We start from the raw sequence: 6,615 nt of genomic DNA on the forward strand, positions 1-6,615 counted from the left end.
GTTAATGACCCTTCATTTGTCCTAATTATGTCTAGATTGGGACGGGGTGGCATATGCATCAGAAATCTCAGCTTGCTTTTCCAAGAGTTGCTATATATGTTTATGGACCTGGAGGCCAAAAATACCTAATGAAATATTCACAAACAAATCCAGAAATATTTAAAACAAAGATACATCAGGACAAAATCGGCTTAACTCCAAAATTCAAGAATTATTCAATATTAGAAAATCCAGGGACTTCCCTGGTGGCGCAGAGGTTAAGAATCCGCCTGCCAATGTAGGGGACACAGGTTAGAGCCCTGGTCCGGGAAGATCCCACATGCCGCAGAGCAACTAAGCCCATGCACCACAACTACTGAGTCTGCGCTCTAGAGCCTATGCTCCACAACAAGAGAAGCCCCCGCAATGAGAAGCCCGCACAGCACAATGAAGAGTAGCCCCTGCTCACCGCAACTAGAGAAAGCCTGCGGGCAGCCACAAAGACCCAGTGCAGCCAAAAATAATAAAATAAATAAGCTAATTAATTTAAAAAAAGAAAATCCATTAAATAATGCATTAGATTAAAGCAAAAGGCAGTGGTGGAGAGGTGGGGGCTAGGAGAAACCATGGGAAAAACATTCCTTTCCCACTTTAGCTTTGGACAAGGTGGTTCATACCACCCAAAGATGGATTTCAATTTGGATATAATTCAGGATTCAGTAGTGTTCCTCAGTCCACCTCTGCTTGGCAGCAGTAACAGAAGCAGTAAAATTTAATACGTAATCGAAATTTTTTCATCTTCCTCCACGAAACACAAAGATTTTCTAGGAAAAATTCTGATTCTAACCAATGGGCTTTTAATGCTTCATTAGACATTTCATCAGAAACTTATATCTCAGAGATTCAAACGGAAGTCTTCACTTCTTAGGAATAAATGGATCTGGTGAGCACATGGTTTCAGGACTACACAGCCAGGAGGGGAAGGATTTTTTGGAAACGAAGGTGAATGATAGCACCTTCAATCATGGTCTATGTTGCTTTGATGAATGTGGTAGGTGCTCAGGGAAAGATCCGTTCACTCACTACCCTTCTTCAAGTTTGAGACTCTTGGTCCCTGCACCTCAAATCTAAGAATGGGAAACTAGGGAAGAGTATGGGACTTGCATTCCATTCTCAGTGGCTACATATCAAAGATTTGAGGGCATTGGTGCAATGGTGCCTGGGTGACCAGTGCTTTCATAGGCAGGGTCTGGAAAGACCCTCAGAAAGAAGTTGGGCTCTCTGGCCGAATGATCTGAGAATCCCTTTCCTCTTGGTTTCTCATTCCCTCCTGATTGCCTTCCCAGTTTAGATGCTTTTGTCTATCTCAGGAGAAATCTAGCTGTTCTTTCTATTTTCCAGCAGCCCCCAAAGTACCCTCTACAGGTCTGGCTCCACTTGGGGAAGGTGGGACCATTCACTGGTTTCTATTGTATTTTGGGCAGATGAGCTTCAGCAGCTTGGGGAGCAGACCCATTAACACACCAAAAGGAAAGAGGCATTTTAATAGATACTCTTTAAAAATAAGAAGAAAACATGGTGTTTCAAATCAGTGGGACATGAATGACTGGTGTTTGAGTAATAAGCTAGTCATTTGGGGGGAAAAAAAAATCCAACCCAAAACCTTGATCCGCAAACATGTTGCAGATGCATTTCAGAATTAAACATAAAAAATAAAACTCTCAAGTATGGCAAAAAGATAAAGAAGAATATATGTATGACCTTAAATGGGACCAAAAGACACAAAGCATAAGATATAAAGGAAAGACAGATGTGAATATATCAAAGTAAAAACAATACACCACGTAGTTAAAAGACAATTGATAGCTTAGGAGAAAATATTTGTAACCTATAACAAAAAATGAACATCAAGAATCATACATAGGGCTTCCCTGGTGGTGCAGTGGTTGGGAGTCTGCCTGCCGATGCAGGGGACATGGGTTCGAGCCCTGGTCTGGGGGGATCCCGCGTGCCGCGGAGCGGCTGGCCCCGTGAGCCACAATTACTGAGCCTGCGCGTCTGGAGCCTGTGCTCCGCAACGGGAGAGGCCGCGATAGTGAGAGGCCCGCGCACCGCGATGAGGAGTGGCCCCTGCTTGCCGCAGCTAGAGAAAGCCCTTGCACAGAAACGAAGACCCAACAAAGCCATAAATAAATAAATAAAATTAAAAAAAAATAGCAAAAGAAATCTGAATGAAGTATGGTCTTAAAAAAAAAAGAATAAATAGCCTTTAAAAAAAAAAGAATCATACATATTGAGAGGAAAAGGAAACTATCCTAGAGAAATAAACTAAGGATATAAAACTGCAATTTGCAGAAGAGAAAACACAAACAGTCAATAAACATGTGAAAAGATGGTTAGACTCCCTGATGATCAGGGAAATGTAAGTAAAATAACATCACTTTTCACTTATCAGATTGGCAAGGTACAATGAAGACTGAAAACATCAAATGTGCTAACAATGCAGGGAAATGACCCCGTTTCCCCTGCTGTTGAGACAGATGGTGGGGCCAGCCTTCTGGGAAGGCAATTTGGCAGTTCTGTTTAAATGGACAGCCCCTCTGGCCCAGTAGTCCTACACTTTGGTATGTATAAAACAGCCTATATTAGTCTTTTAAAAATTAAGTATTGCTTGTAATGGCAAAAAGATGAGAGCAATTTAAATGTCCACCTGTAGGGAGATAGTTGGTTTGTTGTGCAGCAGTTTAAATAAGTTGGGACTTACAAACCCACTCCAGTCCTTTATGAATATGGAAATAAATACCTTAAATAGTTTTATACAAAGGCATTCTTAACATCAAAATAGACAAATGCAGAAAGAAAGAAATATATCAGCTAGCACCCTAAGGTCTTTTGTTTCTTTTTAACCTGATGAGAATTAACATGTTCTTTACTCTCTGGCTTCACTTTCATGAAATGAAATCTAATTGCTTTTTTTTTTTTTTTTTTTTTTTTAAGTGAGGAAGAGAATACAAATGAGAAAGATATGGAGGGAAGGTAGGAAATGGTGGGTGGGTCTATATATCAGTCAGGGTTCTCCGGAGAAACAGAGCCAATAGGGGACACACACACACCTATGTTACAGTCTTTATTTATTTTTTAATAAATTTATTTATTTATAGTTGTGTTGGGTCTTCGTTTCTGTGCGAGGGCTTTCTCTAGTTGCGGCGAGCGGGGGCCACTCTTCATTGCGGTGCGCGGGCCTCTCACTGTCGCGGCCTCTCTTCTTGCGGAGCACAGGCTCCAGATATGCAGGTTCAGTAGTTTTGGCTCATGGGCCTAGTTGCTCCATGGCATGCGGGATCCTCCCAGACCAGGGCTCGAACCCGTGTCCCCTGCATTGGCAGGCAGATTCTCAACCACTGCGCCACCAGGGAAGCCCCTATGTTACAGTCTTGAGGCAGAATTCCTGCTTCCTAGGGAAACCTCAGTTTTGCTCTTAAGACCTTCAGCTGACAGAAGAGGCTGAAGGGGTTCAGGACAGGCCGTCTCAAAATGTGCTGCTTTGGCATATTGATTATTTTGAGCTGAAGGCACTTGAGAATCAGCAGATCCAGCAGATCCAGGGAGAGCTTTCTGATCCGCCCTTTCTACCTAAAAGCAGGTCATGAAATTTCCCATGAGAGATGTGCCCTCCCTGTACCAGGAAGAGAAATACATGCTTGTCACCAGAGACTGGGAGTCAACACGGAAATGGATCTGTGTGAACAAACCTGCTAAAATAACCCATCTTCCACTAGTTTTGCACCCCTCTGCCCCCATATACAGCTTCTAGTCACTTCCCCACAATTACTGCCCTTAGGCCAAACCCCTTTGTCTTGTAATTTTTTCACAAATTTATCATTTCTTTGCCTAAAGGGTATAAAAGCTTTCAGCTCTGGTCACTTCCTTGGAACTTCATTCTCTTGTAAAAGTCCCCATGTATGTAAAATTTAATAAAATGTGTATGATTTTCTTCTGTTAATCTGGCTTATGTCAGTTTAATTCTTAGGCAGGCCAGACACCCTAAGAAGGTAGAGGAGAATTTTTCCTTCCCTACAGGCCCACTCACATCATCGAGAAAAAACTTTAAAGTCAACTGATTGTAAATGTTAATCACTTCTACACAGTATCTTCACAGCAACTTCTAGACTAGTGTTTGACCAAAGAACTGGGCACCATAGCCTAGCCAAGTTGACACATAAAATTAACCATCACAATCTGAAGTACAAACGAGGAAAGATAACCAAGCTATAATCATAGGGGAAAAGGGCATTTTGCAAATAGATATGACGTGATGCCACTTTCATTAAATAAAATATAAAAAAAACGACAAAACTACATGATCCAGTCCTTCACATTTCACTAGTGGCTATAACTTCTGTGCAGTCTGCCAAGACCTACTTCTGTAATTATCTGCACACACACACACACACACACACACACACACATGAACCAGGTACCATGCCTGGTGCTAGGGATTTAGCTGTGAAGTAGACAGAAAAAATCCCTGCCCTCAAAGAGCTCAGGCCTGGTGGATGGGACACACGTGTAACTCTGGGGATAAAGCACTGTGTGTTTGCTTTGGAGCCATTTAGAGGAGCTGCCACTCCAGAAGTGAGGAGTCAGGCAAGGCTTCCCAGTGGAAATGACGTTTAAACTGAGGCCTGAAAGTGGGACTAGAAGCTTGTCAGGAGAAGGTTAGGGAGGACGGAGAAGACAAGTGACAGGGATGAGCCCTAGAGGTGAGGGGACAGATGGGCAAAGATTTGAAAATGGTTAGAGTATGATTCATTGGGGGCACAACTGGTAATTCATTATGGCTGTGGGGGGTAGAGTGTGAGGAGGGTAGTGAGAGATGAGGCTGGAGGGGTAAGAAAGGCCCAACTCATGCCGGGTGTTTTGAGTTGGTTAAGGAGTATGGAGTTTGTCCCGAGGGCAACGGGGAGCCACTGATGAGATTTAAGCAATGGAGGAACAAAATCAATATGCATTTTAGTAAATATTACCTACAATATAGACAATGGATTTGAAGTAGTCAAACTAGATACTTGTTAGGTCACCGTCAAGAAGGTTAATGTCATCATCTTGGCAAAAGTTGATGGTGATGATGGCCCTGATCAAAAGCCATGAGGATGGAGAGAAGTGTAGGTGTTTGAGAGCTCTTCATGAGGGTTCATGTATCGGTGATTGATTATGTATGTCAGAGAAAGGGAGAGGGGAGGAATGTAGGATATGGATGGACGTGCCATCCACAAAGCCAAGGAGCACTTGGAGATGACCTGGTTCCGGGGAAAGATGATGATTTCAGCTCTGGACGTTGGAGTCTGAAATGTCTGTGGGTTAGCTGAGTCAGGATGTCTCGTAGGCAGTTGGATACATGGGTTTGGAACTCAGGAGAGGGACAGGAAGTCATCAGCGTGGAGGTGGCACCTGAAGTAATTAGACAAGATGAGGTCATTTGGGAGGATCTGGAAGGAAAGCCTTACTTTAGGGATGGACCTAAGTTAGGATGAGAATAGAAGGTGAGGAAGTGGAGGATAGCAAGTTTAGACAAGCTGTTCAAGGGGTTCAGCTGGAAACAGGAGGAGGAACATAATGCAGTAACTGGAATAACCCAGGGTTAAGAGGGGTTTTGCTTGCTTGTTTTATGATGGGCAAGACACACTTACATCTTTAAAGAAAAAAAAAGAAGGAACAAAAACAATGAAAAACAAAACTGCATGTGTGTTTGGGTAAAGACAAAGCAAAAGGACTGTTAATATCCCTGAATTAATAATTGTGGTTGTTCCTCTGAGGTAGGGGAATATTTAAGGGGATACATTTCCAAAATGGGCCTTTGCTTTATCTTCACTGCTTGACTCTTAAAACTCTGAGAATGTGTTCATATAATGTGGATACATCAATTATTCATTCGTCCAGAGAGCAGATCTTGTGTGCCTGCTTTGTGCCAGGTCCTGTCTTTAGTGCTGAGGATAGAGAGGTGAACAAAACAGAGCTCCTTGTCTCTGTATGGGTCTCTGTACAGACCAAGTGCTGATGTGTGGAAGAGACACAATAAACAAAACCAACAAATAAAATGTAATAGCATGTCAGATGGTGATAAATGCTATGGGAAAAATAAATCAGGGGAGGGGAGAACAGTACTACCAGGGGTTGTTTTAATTTTAGTTCCTGGTAAAGACAGGCTTCACAAAGAGGATGACATTCCAGCCAAATCCAGGGGGAAGGGAGGAGCCTTGTACACACCTAGGGGAAAGCCTTATAGCGAAGGGGACAAAAAATACACAAAAGTACATTTAAACTAAAAAAATTTTCAAAACATTAAAAAAAACTACTGTATGCATGTTTTTAAGCATCCTACTTCCAGAATCTCACTCACCATGTCCCAGGAATGGCCTGACGCACATTTTTTGTTGTTGTTGTTGTTTTATTAATTTATTTTATTGAGGTATAGCTGATTTACAATGTTGTATTAATTTCCGCTGTACACCAAAGTAATTCAGTTATGCATATATCTATATTCTTTTTCATATTCTTTTCCATTATGGTTTATTTCAGGACACTGAATATAGTTCCCTGGGCTATACAGGAGGACCTTGTTTATCCATTCTATAT

The sequence above is a fragment of the Mesoplodon mirus genome (genome assembly GCF_964341445.2).
Source record: "Mesoplodon mirus genome assembly, chromosome: 1".
Lineage (NCBI taxonomy): Eukaryota > Metazoa > Chordata > Mammalia > Artiodactyla > Ziphiidae > Mesoplodon > Mesoplodon mirus.